At 33.6% G+C, this 21,043-nt stretch overlaps 1 long non-coding RNA gene and 1 pseudogene across 1 annotated transcript in view; one reads left to right on the top strand and one right to left on the bottom strand.

The window, feature by feature from the left end:
• LOC120587216 (uncharacterized) overlaps positions 1-21,043 on the bottom strand; it is a 122,593-nt gene that overhangs the window by 88,706 nt on the left and 12,844 nt on the right. The gene's annotated exons all lie outside the window — the stretch shown is intronic.
• LOC120587266 (uncharacterized) lies at positions 12,745-12,862 on the top strand (annotated as a pseudogene).

Raw genomic sequence — 21,043 nt, 5'->3', positions numbered from 1 at the left:
TTCCCAGTACCAAACAGATAAGCCCATATACTGTACCTTCCTTTAGATCACAATAGAACATCCCTGCTCCTATTTGTTTAACCACTCCATGAAAACTTCCCATCCTTCTTGCCAACACAAAGACTTGTATTCTATTTCGTTGTCCTATGTGTCCTATGTGTTCAGTTTTATCCTCTCATTTGGATTATATCCATTAACGTAAAACTATGCTGTAGCAACTTCCATCTTAAAGACAATAATCTCTTGATCCCAATGTGCAGCTGCCCTATCTCTGTCCCCCTATATAGCAAAACTCCTTGAAAGTGTAATCTGTACCCACTGTCTCTTCTCTCATGTACACTTTAATCAATATCTATCAGGTTTTTATCTTCACTTGTCTGTTGAATTCAGTCTTGTCTCAAGTTCTCAACATCCATTTGCCAAATTGAGAGGTCAGTTCTCTGTCCTTATCCTATTCTATTCAGAGCAGAGTTTGGCCCGCTACTTAATTCTTCTGTTTTTTTCTCTTTTTATATTTTTCCCACCTGCTCATTCTTTCAGTACTTTCTCCACTTCTGAGATACCACACTTTTTCTTGGTTTTCTTTTTATCTCTAACAGATAGAGTTTCACAAAACCAAAACTTGATCCTATAGGACTTGATCCTTCTCTTCTCTATCAGTTACTTTATTCAGTTCTTAGACTTTAATTCCTGTCCATGTGCTGTGACTTTCAATTTTATATCTGCAGTACTGGCCTCTCCCTTGAATTTCGGTTTCACATAATCATCTACCTGCTAAACAGTCACTGGATGCCTACCACACACTGTAAATGCAACCTATTCCAGACAAAATAAAAACTTGAATTTCCCCCAACCCAACCCCACCAAACCTGCTCCTTCTCTTCTCTTCCCCATTTCAACTTATGGAACTACCATTCATTTGATGGTTGAGCCAAATATCTAAGCATCATATTTAATTTCTACTTTTACTCATCATTAGCAAATTCTGTTATCTTTATCTCCTATCACCCTCTCCTACCTCTCCAACTTTATCTCTGACTATTTTCTTTCTTACTACGCTCTTCCCACCCCAACTCCTTCCTGCTTCTTTCCCCCGATCTTCACAAGTTAATCCTTGGGGGAAAGATTTGTCTGACTCTCTAATTCGGAAGTTGATAACTCTTCTAATTATTTTCTATTTCTATGTCCTAATTTATTTTCCTCATAGTACTTAGCAGAACCTTAAATTATCCTATTTTTTTGTTTGTTTATTTAGTGTCTACTTTCCACTAAAATATAAATTCTATAAGGCCAGGGCTATGTGTTCAGCTTCTAGAATGTAGATGAATGAATGAATAGAAGCTGAAAGTATGGTCGGGTGGAAAGAGTAGTGATGAAGAAGGAATAAAAGGAATCAATATGATCGAATATGCATTTTAAAGAAAATATCACTCTGGCTGGAGAGCCAGCATTGATACCAAGATCAGTGAGGAAGCTGCTAGAACAGTATGGGTGAGTGATAATGGGAGCTCATAGTATGAGGACAGAAATGGTGAGAAGTGAATGGATTCCAGAGATATTTAGAAATATCACTTGATGTCTTATCACACTTGGATATGAAAAATGAGGGCAAGGGAAAGAGAGATTTGATGTCACCGAATTTTCGTGTTTATGTCACTGACTTACTGATATTGGAAGAGGCCAAGGTTTAAGGGACAAATCATGAAATGTGATTTGGGCATGCTAAGTGTGATTTCTCTTGACACATTTATGACGAGATGACAAAATGGCAACTAGATATAAAAGTCAGGTGCTCTGAGGAATGATCTAGACTGAAGATATAAATTTGTGAGTCATTTGTGTATACCCAGCTGGCGACTGAGGTCATATGTACGGATAAGATTACCTAGGAAGGAAGTACAGCATGAAAAGAGGGCCTAGAACTAAATTCACAGAAGGCAAAGAGGATAAGTCTGCAAAGGAGACAGAGAAGAAAGGGCCAGTGAGATGATGGGACACTAACAAATGAGAGCTCAGTATGCCCAGCAGCCTGTATGCTTGTTTCTGCTTTCATCCTCCTACCTGTACTTGATGTCTCAACAGCTGACTCACCTTTGTGCCTGGCTGGTGCCAGTCCCTGCTTTTGTTCTGTCCATACTAAATAGTGGTGATTCCCTTATGCTATTTCTAGTCTTTGTCCTCAAGTGTTTACCTGGTTTTATCTTATCTGTACCCATGTTGGCCTTCAAATCCCCAAAGGACTCTCCTGACTACATGGCATGGTTCCTGCTACTACACAGAAAACAGAGCAGTGGTAAAGAGCCAGAAAATCTAGGTTCAAATTTTGGTTCTGCCACTTCTTACTATATTATTTACCCTTTCTGTGCTTTGGTTTTTATCATCAATGAAGAGAAAATAATAATAGCATCTATCTCACAGGGTTGTTGTGAGACGTAGAATTTATGTAAAACTCTAAGAATAGTCACAGTAAGTGCTCAGTAAATGCTAGCTACTGTGATAATATTTACCAAGGTTACTGACAAAGCTAGCTACGAGTCATCGTCACTGGTTTAGAATTAGAGGGATAATCCAGGAGCTGGAGTGAGGAGTGAATTAAATGACAAGAGGTTATTCAGGAAGGCCTCATAAAAGATAATCTGATGATGAAGAGGAGACAAACACGCAGAGGCAACATCAAGGGAGAATGAGCCTGGCATTCCGAATGACCATAAATAAAAATAATACGGTTGGAGAAGGTAGAAAGGGAGCGAGTGGTAGGCGATGGGGGAGACAGAGGTTCTGTCAAGTAGTGCTCATAGGCTGCAATGAAGAGCTTAGATTTTATCCTAAATTTAATGTAAACTACGAAATCATTGTTTGGATTTAAATTCTTTTTTTTTTTTAAACTATTTATATTGTGTTGTAGTAGGACCACTTAACATGAGATCTAACCTTTTAACATATTTTTAAGTGTACAATTCAGTACTGTTATCTATAGGCATAATGTTGTATAGTAGAGCTCTCAAATTTATTCCTTTTGCATAACTAAAACTGCGTATCTGTTGAATAGCAACATTATTTCTCTCTTTCCTCGGCCCTGGCAACCAACGTTCTACTCTCTGCTTCATGAGTTTGATTATTTTACATATCTCATATAAGTGGAATCATGCGATATTTGTCCTTCTGTGAGTGATTTATTTCACTTAGTAGAACGTCCTTAAGGTTCATCCATGTTGTTGCATATTTCAGGATTCCCTTCCTTTTTAAGGTTGAATAATATTCCATCATATGTATATATCACATTTTCATTATCTATTCACCTGTTGATGGACATTTAGGTTGATTCCACATCTTGACTATTGTAAATAGTGGGAGTATTCTCTTCAAGATCCCGATTTCCATTCTTTTGGATAAATACCCAGAAGTGGGATTGCTAGATCATATGGTGGTTCTATTTTTAACTTTTTCAGGAACCTCCATATTGTTTTCAACAGTGGCTGTACCATTTTGATTTCCACTAAGTGTACAAGGCTTCCAATTTTTCCACATTCTTGCCAACAAAAGCTGCTGTAGCTTTTCAGTTTGATGAAGTCTTCCTTGTCTATTTTTGCAGGTTTATATTTTTGAAAGGTTACTTTGAGTACTATGTAGAGAATGAATTGTTGGGGAAGAGGCAAGAGAAGCAGGGAGATTAGATACATGGCTATTGTAAAACTGTAGAGAAGAAGGAAGGGTGCTTGGACTAGGATTATAAGGGTGGGGATGAAAATAGCAGGCAGTTTGTAATTGGGTTGAAGGAGGAGAAGTGGCAGAATTCGTTGATGCATATAGTGGATGAAAGAAGTAACATGGCAAATCCCTAGGTTTAGAAGTTGAGCAACTGGGTGAATATTTATGTTTCCTGTGATGGGGAAGATTGAAGGAGAAATGAGTTTGTGAGATGGGTAGAATTTGGGTCAGGTTAATAAACAGTTGCTTATTGTCTTTTACCCCACATGTAAGTCTAGATATTACTCAAGTCTCGATATAATTCTGGTGATTGTTTCCTTAAATTAGTACTGAGGACCAGGGTTCTCAAATATTCTTTGCAACTTTAGAGGACTAAAGAATCTCCTTGATCATGGTCCCCTGTCACGCGCACGTATATCATTATGCTGGGTCCTGTACATGATTCAGTGACATTACCTGTTTCATAGGGTACTACTAGTTATACTTCAACAGCCTATTCTTTCACCATCCATCAGAGTATGAGAAAAATCATCCACCTTCCAAGTGTTAGAATTGAATGATCACAATGGAGTTATTCAAGATTAATTCTTGACCTGAGCAAAACAAAATGGTCTTGTTTCCAAGTTTAAAAAAAAAGTATAAATCAAGAACTAAGGATTTTTCTGAATTTAAAATGAAATCACACATTCTTTCAGATAGTACCACATAGGTTTAAAGAAATTTAAAATTAAATGTATTACTAAAACCTCCCTTCCAATATTCATTCGACTACATAGTTTAATAGATGACCATATACTTTGTCATAGAAGCTAATACATTTTTGAGAGTGAAAAAAATTATTGATAATTATAGGTAAACACTGGAACTGTCTAGGCATTTAGGGACCTATGGTCTCTCATTTTATAAAGCATGGTATCTTAAGAATGAAAGTACAGAACAGTACCTGGTTTACTTTAGCTAAATCAAGTGACAAATAAAATAAAACGAAAAGTAAAAATTCTGCATTTACTTAATGTTTTCTTTCTTCTTTGTTTTTCACTTGGTTGACTTAAATACATAATAACTAAGTTTTAAAAGTCAGTTATTTTACATATCTGTGAATAAAATTTGTGTTAAAATCCAGAGGATGATTCTCATTTCACTATATCAACCTAGGTTATGTATCAGTGCTTTGAAAATATAAAAAGAATGCTACGGACTAATATCATCTATGCATTAAAATAAAAATTAAACTCATTTCAAAAACCAAAATAATAAAATTATAAAGATTAAAATAATAAATTCCAACATCTATTGTAGTTAATACAAAAAATACATATATTAAGAGGTTTGTTAAGTGTGTATATATATATATATACATATATATATGAAATATTGTTTGCATATAGAATAAGACTATCATGTCTGAGTTAAATCAAGCTGTATAGCAAATTTTTAGTAACCAAAGGGAAATAGTTCCCAATAATGTAAATATATACCTGGGGATGTTTATTTTCTCATTTCAGTTTCATTTTAAAAATACGCCGTATTTTCTGTGTAACCCATTTTTCATCTGCCCAATTACTTGTAATCTTTTTTCTACTATCAGAAATGATCATTTGTTTCTTTATTGTAGTAGATAAAACATCTTTTCATTGTTTCAGCTCACAAGCTGTGCAGATCCTACCCACTGTTCTTGCCTCCAGCACTTCACATTATTGGTGTATTATTTCATGCATGCCCTACTCTTTTATCAATTGCTTTTGAAGTAATGTTAATAGACTAGAAAATTGAGACATTTATGAAGTATAGGCAGTGTTTATGAAAAAATCCATAAAATATGACACAGGCAAGACAAGATAAAAGCAGCATTTTAATAGATTATGGCAAAGAGATCCTGTCAGAGTTGACAACTGACTCCTTCGAGATCACTAATTTTTATGGGATTAATTCTGTGGTCTAAAAAATGAAGTTAAATGTCCTAATTAATCTGTAAATAGCATACCCACAATTAAACCTTGTGGTCCGTTCTTGGATTGGGGCTGCAATGATTTTGAAAAGTAATTATCTCATATTCCTAATAAAGAAGGTTTTTCTTTTTTCATTTTCTTTCTTTCATGGCATTTCAGCTAAAAATCTACCTGGATTCAAACCTGAATAGCAGTCTTCTGATATGCAAGTCAGTTCACAGCTTGGTATGGAGTCGCATCCACCAGACTTGTGAGCTACTTACAAATGGTTTATATATTAAGAAAATAAAATTTGGAAAAATGGTACAGGAATGAGGTGGTGGAGCAAAACCTAGAGTTTCTCCACATTCGAGCAATTCTTCTTTGTTCCACAATTTACAAGACCCAGTGAGATAGAGCTCCCTTCTCTTATGGTGGTGATAACATGGGGAGGCCCTCTCTCATAGGAGTTAAAAGTACGTTATGTAGGAGTTAGAAAATAAGCTATTGTTTGGCTTTTTCTGATGTTGTGGCAGGGTGCTCAAGAAATGCTGGTTTCAATCCCCTTCCTACTTCTCATCTTTAATATTTGAGTTTAATAAGACTTTCTCTAAATGTATGATGCTATTGGTATGTAGTCAAATGGAAAAATAAGATTTATTAAATATAAAATATTGAAAAATATTTTTGCATTCAGTATTTCATTTTATCCAAATAACAGCTTCAAAGATGAGTATTTCTGCTACCATCTTGTAAAAATAAGGAAACCGAACTTCAGGGATGTTAAAGAATTACCATAATCATATCTATATAATAGGCGATAGAACAGATTCTTGAAGCTAGGTCACCTGACTTGAAATCTTATGTTTTTTTCATTATAAGTATATTGTGAGGTTATGACTTTTCAATCAGAAATAACCTGTTGATATAGTAAAATATTCTATCAGCTTTAGTGAAGAGAAAATTATTCAAATCAATGAGCTCATAGTTAAATAAAAAAGGGTTTAATGAGTTCTTATGTTTCATTTGGATATTCTGCTTTTTTTGGAGGGATAAAATAATTGTCTTCTTTAAAAAGGAGTCCCATGAGAAAGTAGGCTTTTTCTTCCTTGGATCCCATGAAGTAGCAAGACTATGAAAGGTAACTTTCCCCCATTTATAGTCTATGGCCCTGGCAATAGGTAAGCTGTGGTTATACTCTGGAAGATAATACTGCAGCAAAACGGTAGACTACTACATATTTGAGAGAAAGATCTTTTAAATTGCCATTACATGGCAAATTAATATCAATATTAAGAAAGTAGATATAGACATTCTCAAAATATAAAAATGTTTTTAGATTGTTCTCAGTTATATTATAGTTTGAATGTTTTGGAAGAACCGATGGGTTGATGTGGTTAACATAATTAAATGACTTATTTATTTGATGCCTAACTGATGGGATGTATTTTGCATTGGAGGAATTTTCCAGGCTAGCCCAAATCTCTCACATTTCATGTAAGGAAACAGAATAGAAAGATACTAAATGATTTGCTCAAGATTATACACAAATTATGCTGTAGGTTCCTGACTAGAATTGATTACTTTTGATTCCAAGTCCAAGGTCCTCTTCCAATAAATTACCTTACCTGATTTTATCGGACTATTATTCAGTCAAAATCTTGGGTACACACAATTTAAGATTTTAGCAGATCCTCTGATGGAACATTCTTCAACAGGTAAAACATGTAAGAACAGAAAGTCTCGGTATTATAAACATGATTGCAAAGAGAAGTCCTAGGCTGACAGAAAGAGAAAATAATAAATGGCACCTTTTTCATCTCTAAACTCTCTAATACCAAGAAAACACCTTAAAGCCCATGCCTTGGGTAAAAAATATTTGAAATGCCAAATCCAGTTATCAATTTATCTCTATGTGTGTCAGGAAGGGTTACTACAGTTAAGTATATTCTAAGCCTGTTTACACTCAGTGTTACTTCTAAAGTTCCAATAAGAGTGCCTATTTTTATATTTTATTTTTAAAGTGACATCAATCTGAGAAGAAAGAAAAAAAAGCATGTTTAAGCTATTCTTCAAGGCTCATCTCCATGAAGTAATTTTGATGGTTTTTTAAAAAAGGAAGCAACCTGCCACTAAATTAGATACTCACATTCTCTGAATACAAATAACAAATGAAAAATGTACGTACGGAGTTGGTTAATCAAATGTGAAATTCTGCTCATTTATACAGTTACTAAATCCTGGAATTGAAAATAGGGACAGCTAGTCACAGAGGAGCACTTTTAATATTGTTTTCACATCTTCATATAAGAACAAACAGGGAAATCTTGTATGCATGGTGCATATAGAAAGGAATTTTCACATGGCCAACCTATGTACTCAGTAACGCTGCAGAGATATGCATAAAGTTTTTTATTAAGTACTTAAAAATACTTGTTGAACAGATAAATTTGGGTATAGCTGAGGCAGGTATTATGCTGTTGATTTTACTATGTATAGTAGGTGCTTTATTTTAAATATCTTTAAAGGGTACACAGTGATTCTTTTCTTGGGTATGTAATGCCTCCAGATAATTATCAGTAACATTCCTTACACACACCCCACTTAGGTTTTAAGTTTTAGATTACTCCTTTTTTACATTCAGTTACGACATCGGAAGGTTCATAATTAACTTAAAATCTACCTTTTCTCTACTAGCCACAAAACCACCGGTATTACAGTTTGAGGATGCAAACACAGTTTTAATGCAAACACAGTTTTAATACAGTTTTAATGCAAACACAGAGGAAATGATAGATTCTTGGTTTTTGTGCTTAAACCATTTCTAAAAACCTACTGAAGATCTCACATCAACAGAATTCTATAGTTATTTCTAAGAAAGATCAATTACATTTAATTTTTCAATTTTTATAAAAAAATTCTTTCTTAGAGCCATCAATCAGAAGATACAAAATAACTTTAAAATAGAAATAGAAAATTAGCATGATGGAAAAGAAGCACATATATAGTCAGACCTCAAGGGTCAACACGGTAAATCAAGCTTTGTAATTTTTTTTAACGGTTATTCTGTTATTCTTGTGTTAGGTAATTGTATTGTTGGAACAGTAAGCCTTTAACATCTGTGCACTTTGGATCACCTTAAGCCAGCTGGTTCCTCTCAAAACTGCTCATCTTTTGTTCTTACTATGTTCTGACTAGGGCCCCTAGCCTTAAGACAGCTATGTGCTTTCTGCAGCCAGGATATCCTCTTCAAGACTGTCAGACAATTTCCAATGATTGATGTGCTAGTCTAGTGCTCTGGTATTTTTCCCTTTAGTAAGTCTCCAGTAAATCTATAGCTCATTCTATAAGAATGCTAATTTGATTCCTCTTACTTAGCTTCATGCACATTTTTCTTGTTTTTCTGTATCTTTGAAGGCTTGCTTGAAGTTTATAACACAGTATATTTCTAAAATAATTTTTTACAATATTACATATAAATAAAACACGTTTCCTACTAAGGGAAAAGATTCAAGCAGTAAACTAAGTTGACTCTTTTCTCCAGAATTGTGCCATGTATCTATTCTGCAAAGTTGAAGCATGCTTAGGTCCACTAAAAATCAGACATCATTTACCCACTTATCTTTTACACCTTTTTTCCTGCTACTCCTTACTACGCTTACTCTTCTTTACCCCTTTGGTCTTCATCAGAGGCAACTAATATAGGAACTCCTGGACTCCCTTATCTCTGAAGGCCGTTTCAGGTTCTGCTCCAGAGGATCACTGATGGGAACTCTCATCTCACAGAAACCATGCCCCTAACTGGGTCATAGTTTTCTATCAGTCACAGCCCAAGCAAGGCAGAGTCTGGCTCTTTTAGGCTGTCAAGCTTGTTCCTTGCTATAGAGATGTTTTCACATGAAGACAGACCTCCATCAACCTCAGGGCATTAATTCTAAACCTCTTGCCTTAACATACATTGTACCATGTTTCCCAGCCAATCTCGTGATTGATTGCCCTTTTAAAGCCTTATATGACCTCTCATTATGAGGCTTAGAACTGAGTTTCTGGCTTTAACTTTTTGCTTTCATTCTTGACCATATTTGGACTTTTCTTCATTACTTCCTTTAGTAAATTGGTGGGCCACTATGGTTCCCAGAACCCTATAATTACCTCAATACAATCCCCTGCAGGGAACATATCCAACGTGTCCAATGGGACTCCAAAAGTAAGACCTGGATAGCCTATCAAGGATATTACTGAGTCAAATAATAAAACTGGAGCATAAAAGGAAGATTAGAAAAACATATCAACTTAAACATTTACTTGTATGTAAGATGATGTTCTTATTCTTAGAAAAAATACACACTGAAGTAGATAAGAGTAAAGGGCCATGCAACTCACTCTAAAAAAAAAAAGTGTGTACATGTATATACACATACATAAATATATATATAATACATATATGTTATATACACACACACACACACTCACATATATGCAAAGAGAGAGGGAAAGAGAGAGCAAGTGAGCACACTCATCTGATAAAGTAAATGGGGCAAAATGTTAATAACAGGTGAATCTGGATAAAAAATATATCAGTGTTCTATGTACTATTCTTATCCTTGCAATTTTTCTGTTAAGTTTGAAATAACTGTAAAATAAAACCATATGGTTTCTACCATATCAGGAAACAGTCAGCTATGGTAAGGGGCTGGGGAAGACCTAATGCAGGCAGAGGTATTTGTGCAGTAGACATAAATCTCTTAAGTGGCTGGTGGTCAGAGAGAAAAAAATACTTAGTTAATGCATAATGGGAAAGGCAATTCCTATAGAGATGAGAGTGCATATACAGGTCCAGAGGTTTCTTCATTCTGTATAGACAATAAACTTTTAGGAGTTGAAATATTTGTAGTTTATGGAGATGTGTAAAAAATGACTTTATGTATTAATGTCTATGTTATTCATATTTCTATACACTAAATGTAATAAATGTAACTTGAATGTAACAATAAGAGGATTAACACTGTGGGTAGAGTTAATATGTGTTTATCTGAAACTTAGCAGATAAAAAGATACTGCCAAAATAAACAAGCCGAAAGTGAGAATGGACATTCAAAGTACATTATTGTGTTACTGGAACATCTGGTACTAACACTGTCAAGTTTACATATGTTCTCAAATACTTATTTATGTAACAATCAAATGCTAAGCATTCCAGCTGCACTTGTAAACTTTTTATGAACTGAAGTCATATGCACAAGCTCAGCTAAATATACTTGACAGAGGGAGGAGCGTGAGGAAACTATTAACTCTCAAAACTGAAGTTTGATTGCAGTCAGCCTTCTGGCAAGTCTTATAAACTGGTGTTTGGTATGTGAGCCGAACTGCTGGCTCATGTGAGATTTATTTCATTCTAGTAAGTAGAATCAGAAATATCTAATCGATGGGTCAAAAATCATGATTTGGCAGCTACCTTTTGGGGACATATACTCAGGAAAGAAAATCATATGTAGATTAAAAAAATAGAGCAAAGGACATGATGACGTAAAGTCATTAAGAAAAGAGTATTTGATACTAAAGTGAAAAAGTATTTTCCCTAACATATCCTATAGCTAGCACAGGTAGTCTGACTGTGGCAATGCTTAAATTAGAATAGAATGAATAGGATGTGCTTTAGTATGATGATCATCTAGTATTACTCCTAATAAAAACTAGTTACGTGAAACTTGCCCCCTTAGAGGTTTTTCTTTTTTTTCCCATTCCTGCAAGTGGTTGTGTAGTGTCATTTTTTAAAATAGAGAGCAGTCTTCTTACTCTTTTTTCCATACAAACATATAATTCAAGATAACTACAAAAATTTTTTTTTGTCTTCAAAATGTCAGAGGGATTTATATAATGTAAATATAGTCTTTTAATCATTACCAAATAGATGGCCTTCCTTATGATTATTATCTAGGTTTAGCACTTTGTGTTCAATGGTTTAGGACAAGAAAGCAAAAAAAAGAAAAAAAGTTAAAATTAAAAAGATAGAAATGGCATTTAGATCTGCTTTAAGTACAGTTATCTGAAATGTTCTCTTGTTTTGACTTATTCCAGAAGGAAAACTTGAAACAATGAGTAAATGAGTATAAGTTACAAAGAGGCATATTTTAGCTCAACATAAGGATTTTTAAAATAGAGTTGTCCAACAGAATGGATTGTTTCAGGAAATGATGAGCTCCTTTGCTAAAGATATCCAAATTGAGACCGGATGAGCATATGCCAAGGATGCTGCAGGAAACATTTCTGCACTGTGTGGGAGGTTAGCCAACAGAAGATGATGTCTTAGGTTCCTTCCAACGCTAAATTTTATAATCTTATGACTATTCCAAACATGAATAACTGCTTTAATGATACAAACTCCGAGGCCTGGTTAAGAAAATGAAAAAGAAGAAAAACAAAGCAAAGCAAAACAAAACAAAACAACAAACTAACCTTACTTGGGTTCCAGGGAAAGCAGACTATAATATGAAGAAGTTGTTTGTTTAATGCTGAGATAAGAAAAGTTACAACACTCTAAAAGTATATGCTTTATGATGTATGTAATTATTTTATAAAATTTAGTACAAACAATACGGCGTGCATTTCTAAAAGAATAAGAAATCATTTACTGAATTACTGAATTATACAAAACAGGAAGATAAGAAGGTAGGCAGAAAGCTAATGAAGGACTGAGCGAAGTTTTCATTGGTCTCACATTCTTATGGAGATAAAAATTAGAGAGATCATGATTAAGTGCCCCAGGATCTCAATTAGGAACCCAGAAGTCCACATACTAGAAAAGCAGAGACAAATAGAAGGTAGATTGAGCATTACTAAATCTGCAAGTGAGTCCCAGAATTAGAATAAGGTAATCATCCAACACTCTATTGGCCAACAAGATCCATAGAAAAAGTAACATCTGTAGTTTAGTAAACATAATAGTTGGCATTAATAATAATAATAATAATAAAAACCAGACATGACAAAAAACAGGACAAAAAACAAAACCATATCAGTAGATGACCCATTTATTGGAATTATCAGGTTGGATAAAAAGAGCTCTAATTAATAGGCTCAAAAATAAATAACATACAGATTTTACAGAGTCTATGGCCATGCCACCCTGAACGTGCCTGATCTCATCTGATCTTGGAAGCTAAGCAGGGTCGGGCCTGGTTAGTACTTGGATGGGAGACCACCTAGAACACCAGGTGCTGTAGGTGTTAAAAAAAAAAAAAGAATTTACAGATTCCAGAGAACTAGAATTTATATAAAAACAAGAATCAAATAGAAATTCCAAGACTAAAAAAATTTAATAACTGATATTAAAAATAGGTTAAATAGAATATTGGAAGCTGAAGAGAAGATAAATGATCTGGAAGAAATTCCAGAAAGTATTTGAGTTGAAATTTGATCAATAAAATGAATGATACCAAAAAGTTTGTAGCTATAACATAAGACTGATAAAAAATATACCTAATTAGTGGCCCAGAAGGTAGAGAAGAGAAAAAAAATAGGACAAAAAAAATTGCAAAAATAAAGGCAAAGAATTTCCAAAGTAAAAGACATCAAGGCAAAGAATATCACACCAAGTCACATCATAGTAAAACAGCTGAAAACTAAAGACAAAGAAAAAAAAAAAAACTCTTGAAAATAGCCAAAGGGAAAAAATATACCTTAGCCTCGCAGGTCCAGAAATAAAAACGATACCTGACTTCTCAATGAAAATAATGAAAGACAGATAACGGATTGACATTTTCAAGCTGCTGAAAGAAAACTGTCACTCTAGGATTTTATATTCATCAAAAATACCCTCCAAAAGTGAAGGTGAAATAAAGACGTTGGCAGCCAAACAAAAAGCAAGTGAAATTGTTGCCTGTATATCCTCCCCCAAATAAATACGAAAGTGAGTTCTGCTGGCAAAATGAAAATGATTCTCAATGGAAACAGAAACTCAACATGAAGAGTAAAAATGTGGGTAAATATAAATAAATATCAACTGTACAATAACTATATAATTATGATGTAACAGCAATTATAATATCTTCTAGGGGAATAAAACATATGTAGAACTAAAATGATAACAATAACAAAGAGTAGTGATATAGAACTTAAAATATTCTAAGGTCCTAGCATTGTCCAAGAAATTTTAAACATATGGAATCATATTAGGTTGTAGTAAGTCCAGGCTCTACAGTGTATTCTTTAGAACAGGTACTAACACATAGTAAAAGAATGTACTAACAAACCAATAATGGGGAATGTAGATTAATGAAAGAAGTATGATTAACCTTAAACAATGTAAAAGAGGAAAAGAAGGAACATGAAACATGAGAAAAGCAGAAAATCGATATGTATAATCATAAATACATGAATAATTACATTAAAAGTTATTGTTCCAATTAAAAGGCAAATATTTTCAAACTGGATTAAAAAAAATAGATGATACCTATATTTTTTAAATATAAGGAGAGAAAAGGTTAGAAGTAAAAGGATGAAAAAATATACACCATGGAAACACTAACAAAAAAGCTGATGCAGTTATTCTGCTTTTTAAAGTGGATGATTATAAAAGAAAATTCATCAGAAAGATACAACAATTCTAACTTTGTTTTCACACACCTTCAAATTTGAAAAAACTTAAGAGGACAAATTCATGCAATGACCTCTCTCAGTTACTGGTAAAGAAAGGAAAGAAAAAAATCAGCAAAGATACAGAAGATCTAAAGAATAATTTTAATAAAACTTCCTTAATTGGTATATATATGTAACATTGCACTCAACAATGATAGAATGTTCATTATTTACAAGGGCAACATACATCACTGACAAAACTAATCATGTACTGGGCCATAAAACGAGTCTCAACAAATTGCAAGAAACTAAAGTAACCTAGAGTACATTCTTTGACCACTGTATTGTTGCTCTGTACCCTACACTAAGACTACAACAAATGCGAACCACCAGAAGTGTTCCACTGCAGAAACTGATCCAGAAATCATTTTTAAATGTTTAAAACTATACTATAAAATAAATGTATATTTATTTTTAGTAATCACCAAAAAATCTGCATAGTACATGTTTTGATTAACTTTTTACACATGAAAAATATGTAAAATTGCCTTTCTTAAATGTTTTTGCCTATGAATCAAGTTCCTCATTTTAGAGACTATACATACCTAGGATTACTAATATAATAAAGATTATAGTTGAATTGAAAAGTTTTTTATTAAAAAAGAGCCAACTCGTCAACTTATTTAACATATTTAGTCGATTGCCACAAAACTAAGAACACCTTGAGCATGTCTGACTATACAGTCCAGTGCTAGCAGGTGCCCAATGGGAAATATTTTGAACACGCAGGGTCTCCTTGGAATGAGAGAGACCATCACTAATCTTCATGCTTCTCTGGTGGACAAGGCAATCTATCTGAGAAAAGTACTTTTTCTCGTAACTTAGTTTCTACATCTACTGTGAAAAATAAGCCAAATTTAAAGAAACAAGGTAAAATCAAAAACCCAAACCAAAAACCAAGGTAATCGATATGAAAAGGATCTGCTTTCATTGTTATGGTTAGAGGTAGCTGATAGAACCTAAACCCTGATTTCTTGTCTCTTGCCAAATTCTACTGGAGTGACAATAGAAATAAAACTCTAAAAATACATCTGTAGTCATGCAGCAAAGTTAGAGGGGTGCTACCAGCATCCAAGAATGAGAAAGAATTTCTGAAAGGTATAAAGCAAAATTGGGAAAGAAAAACTGAGAAAGAACTGCAACAAAGTTGAGATTGGAAAACCCAAGAAGGAAAAGAAAGGACATTACGTGCAACGAATTTTTATACTTTTCACCTCTTTGCCATTTTACATGGGGTTATGTGAAAATCAGTCCACTCGACCTTCTAAACCACTAAACTTATCTTTGGCTTGTTCTTTGTATAATTCAGCCTGAATGATTTTTTAAAAATCACTAATCATTTAATTTTCACAGCAACTTTTAAAAAAATAAGCTATTAGCTGCTCAAATGTCACTAAAGATATTAAATAAATTTCCCAAAATAACTTTGTTTCCATAAAGGTTACATTGTTTTATTTGTGGAGTTTGATGCTTCTTTGGGCTTGTGTTGGGTATTCTTGAATGTTTGGTTCTTGGTTATTTATTTATATTTATAAGCAAGGATCTTGATTACCGAGTATTGTTACCTGGAGTGTATTTCCAGTGACAATGTTCACTTGTCTCTGGGAGCGAAAATAATTACATGGTGCTGGCCACAATGTCAGGCTGGCTTGTGTACATAGCAGTCTTTTGGGTGGGCACGCTTCCTTGCCTTTTGATGCTTATTAATCGGGGAGAACTCATCTCATCAAAATCATTTTTGGGACTCTCCCACATCATATTTGGATTTCTGAATGCGTGGCTTTATCCTGTATATAGTAGAGTTAGAACTTGGAAGGAAAGATGGAAAACAGGACAGAGCCTGAGAAAACAGGCTGGAAGTAATATGAAATGAAAACCAGTCAGTAGGGGAGCAAAGCAGGAATAACACTGGGTTTCAGGTCTTCGTGGGATGTTGTAATCTTAGTGTTGCCTACAGAGCGGGATGGCTGGCAGATGTCAGATGCTTGAGCCCTGAGGTGTAAAGCACCAGATAAGATGAGCATTTCTGATTTCATCTGCCTAATGGGAAAAGAGCTTCTCATATCCTGAGTCACTGTTCTCCACTGGTTCTGGGGCAGATGGTGTAGACTACAGTTGGATGCTCTTCATGTGGCCATCTGGAATGGGCCTATGGCAAGGCAGAGATCCTGGAGAAAGTACCATTTTCCTTTGTTAATGCTACAGTACTCTGACTGACCATTCCATTCTCTTACGCCTATCTCATTATCTCAAAGGATTCTCTTATTTTCTGCTATTTACTTGTGATGGGCCTGGGGTTGTTCTATAGAAGCATTATTTTTTATCTCTAAGCTTGTCAAGAAAAAAGACTTTTGCTTTATTTTTTTTAAAGCTATATTTCCCTCTTATATAGTGTACCACATAAAAATTATATGAATATCTATTTCTATAAAACTTTCTGCAAAAATTGACATTTCTGTCCAAATACTAAAATGTTCTTTAAGCAAACAAAATCATTTTTCTTTTCTTCTTTCACTTTCTAATTTGAAGGTTATTTCAAAATAATTAGAAAATATAATTAAATATATAAGTAAGTTTTCTTGGTCTGTCTTGTGTAAACGAAACAACAAAACATCTCGTGTTCAGTTATTTAAGATCATGTGGCAAACCATTTATTTTAAATATAAGGAAAGCAAGGCCAAATTACACCACTTGAAAATGAACCTAGCCTGGAGGTATAGAAGTGACTTGAAGGAGTAAGAGGAAGGGTGTTCCAGCTCAGTGAAATTTGTTCTTCACCTCACTGCCAGCGTCACTCTCCAATGTTAATGTCCTTCTTTTTATATGCCAGAATCTTTCTACTTCTCAAGCCTCACCATGAATGTGTATCTCCATTTGTGGATTACTGACACTTGTGGTTAAGAAATAGTAAGAATAGGTGAATAAGCACGGAAAGTAAAAGAAATCTGTGATAATAATACATGTTAGGGAAGCTGCAAACCTCATAAACTGGAAAAACAATGTGAGCACTACACCAGTAGGGCAGAGCATGATAAGAGTGGGTTTCAGAGCCAGAGACATCGAGCATGAACTCTGAGTGAGGATTACAGAAGATAACTAGAAAAGTGCCTGATAGCAGACATTCTGGCAATTTCCCCTTCACGTGACAGTAATAACATACCTGCAGGCAGAGCTTGAACATGGTCATATATGTTGAGTTAAGTAATAGCTGAGAAATCTTTCATGTTTTTCAGATAGAGATGGACCAAAATAATATCTTTCAATTCTAATCTCTTATATTTAATAGTAGATGCAGAAGAAAATAAATATTCTTAAATTGAGGAAAATTATAATTCTGCTAAGAAAATTATTAATGATATCTTGAGTAGATTATACAAAAATGTATTCCAGTTATGTTGTTTATATTCTTGATAATGAATTAGTGTGATTGTAGCATTTGGTAATGGAATAATGTTGAGGTTGGCAAACTTATTCTGTAAAGAACCAATTAGTAAATATTTTAGGCTTTGCAGGCCAAGAGGCAAAATTGAGGATATTTATAAAACATAACAAATTATAACATATCTAACAAAATGGAAAACAAATTGCTTTATTAAAATTCAAAATATAATAATCGGGAACATTTAAGAAAATAGATGTCTACTAATAAGAAGAATGTCCTTTTTTTTTTTTTACTTTTGTAATAAAGTTTCACTTAATAAGTGTTCAAAGTTAGTATTTCCTGGCATCAAAATAGTTGCAAATGTTCATTGGTAAAAACCCTCTTTAGCTTGTGGGCGTTATCAAAATGGCAGCAATTGGGCTCTGGTCTGTGGGCCTCAGTTCACTGACTTCTACAGAAATGTGCTTGAAAGCTACCATGGTCTGGCCTTTAAAAAAAATGAAGTGTGTATTTCTGGGCTCTCTATTCTGTTTCATTGATCTATGTGTCTGTTTTTATGCCAGTACCACGTTGTTTTGATTACTATAGCCTTGTAGTATTGTTTGATATCTGGTAGTGTGATAACTCCAAGTTTGTTCTTTTTTCTCCAGATTGCTGTGGCTATTCAGGATCTTTAGCACTTCCATATAATTTTAGAATTATTTCTTCTAGTTCAGTGAAAAATACCATTGGTAATTTGACAGAGATTGCATTAAATCTAGAGATTGCTTTGGGTAGTATGGTCATTTTAACAATGTTAATTCTTCCTATCGTGAACACAGTATATGCTTCCATTTATTTGTATCTTCAATTTCTTTTTTCAGTGTGTTATACTTTCCCAAGTACAGATCTTTTTCTTCCTTGGTTAAATTTATTCCTAGGTATTTTTTTGGTTAAATTTATTCCTAGGTATTTTTTTATGCAGTTGTAAGTAGGATTGTTTTTTTAATCTCTTTCTGGTAAGTTTGTTACTTGTGTATAAAAATGTAACTAATTTCTGAATATTAATTTTGTATCCTGCTACTTTACTAAATTCATTTATCAGTTCTAATAGTCTATGTCAAAGGAGACAAGAATATACAGTATATGGTGTTGGGAAAACTGGACGGATACAAAAAAAAAAAAAAAACAACTAGACTACTTTCTTACATCTCATATATAAACTCAAAATGGATTAAAGACTTAAATGTAAGATCCGAAACCATGAAACTCCTAGAAGAAAACATAGGCAGTAAACCCTTTGATGTTGCTCTGAGTAATATTTTCTCTGATATAATTTCTCGAGCAAGGAAAACAAAAGAAAAAAAAATAAACAAATGGGACTACATCAAACTAAAAAGGAAACCTGCACAGCAAAGGGAACCATTAACAAAATGAAAAAATCTACAGAATGAGAGGAGATATTCACCAATGAAACATCCGATAAGGGGTTAACATCCAAACTTTATACAGAACTCATACAATTTAACACCATGAAATCCCAAACAATCCAATTAAAAAATGAGCAGAGGACCTGAATAGGCATTTTCCAAAGAGGGCATACGGATGGCCAACAGACATAGGAAAAGATGCTCAATGTCACTAATCATCAGAGAAATGCAAATTAATACCACAATGAGATATCACTTCACATATCAGAATGACTATCATCAATAAGTCAACAAACAACAGTATTGGTGAGGATGTGAAAATAAAGGAACCCTCTTGCACTGTTAGTTAGAATGCAAATTGGTGCAGCTACTATGAAAACAGTATGAAAATTCCTCAAAAAATTTAAACTAGAACTACTTTATGTCCCAGCAATTACACTTTTGGATAATTATCTGAAGAGATCTAAAACACTAATTCAGAAAGATATATGCATCCCTATATTCATTGCAGCATTATTTACTATAGCCAAAATAAGTGCCCATCAATAGACAACTGAATAAAGAAGATGTGGTTTATATATACAATGGAATATCACTCAGCCATAAAGAAGAATGAAATGTTACCATTTGCAACAACATGGATGGACCTAGAGGGTATTATGCTAAGTGAAATAAGTCAGACAGAGAAAGACAAATACTATATAATTTCACTCATGTGGACTCTAAAGAAGAAAATAAATGAACAGACAAAACAGAAACAGATTCATAGATACAGAGAACAAATAGCTGCTTGGGGGACTGTGTGAAAAAAGTGAAGGAATTAAGAAGTACAAATTGGTAGTTACAAAATAGTCATAGGGAATGTAAAGTATAACATAGGGAATATAGTCAATTATATTGTAATACCTATGTATGATACCAGGTTGGTACTAGACTTATGGGGGGACTGTGACTTTAAACTTTACATTTTATGAAATAAAGCAACTGCAACATATCAAGGTTTTTTTCTTAATAAACTTTATGTTAATAAGATTAAAACAATGAATACACTTTAAAATGTTACCTTATGAACAATTCATTGGTTTTATTTTAGAATTAATACTTCTAATGAGTCATCACGATGATTTTAATACCTTACCCCATGGCAAATAATAGTTAGAGTAAGGAAAGAAACCACTATCTAATTTCAATTAAAACAAATTGATCTACTTTTTGACCTCTGTTTTGCCTTGTAATGGTCTCTACATTAGATCTGAGATTTGGACACTTCTCAGACCCACTTTAGAAAATAAATTGTAAATACTAGAAAGTTAAGATAAATACGATTTTCTTAAATAGTATTGTTGTTTTCATATATTGTTATACTTTACTCTCCAAAGTTCTAGAAAACAATGAGATAAATCTTCATGAAACCAAGAAACCAAGAGATTTAACATGATAAAGAAGCAAGAAGTCGGAACCACTGTTGAGGAGACTGAACATTCCTAATAAAACAGAAAAGGGAAGTAAAATTCTTGGGATGAACTTCATCCTGAGATGATCACTGACTTTACAGGACTTAACCGTTAAAGAACTTAAGAGAAAGCGTCTCTTTTTAAGGGTGTTCAATTTAAAACTGATTATTTCAGACGAATGTTTAGAAGATAACCAAACAGCTAATAATCGATAAAGTAGATGAAATAAATAAAATTTAATATATATTACATATTCTGAATGAAGAAAATAGCTAGATAACAAGATAAGTTAAAAGAATCTCATTTGAGGATCTTAAGCTGCTTTTTAAAATTAATATTATTTTATTCTTATACACTGAAAAATTAAGTCAAATATAATAACCATTTTGCCTCATGCCAGCAACAGCCATTCTTAGAATACCAAAGGCATTTCTTTTGGGGGCCACCAAATTCACTATTCAACATTCATTGGCTATACTCTTTCCTAAAATGCTAAGAAAATGAATTAAAATTATTCTGAAGTGT

This window comes from Pteropus medius, unplaced genomic scaffold, assembly GCF_902729225.1.
Source record: "Pteropus medius unplaced genomic scaffold, Ma_sr-lr_union100, whole genome shotgun sequence".
In the NCBI taxonomy this organism is placed as follows: Eukaryota; Metazoa; Chordata; class Mammalia; order Chiroptera; family Pteropodidae; genus Pteropus; species Pteropus medius.
Note: the sequence above shows the minus strand (reverse complement) of the source record. Positions and strands in the feature narration are given on the sequence as shown.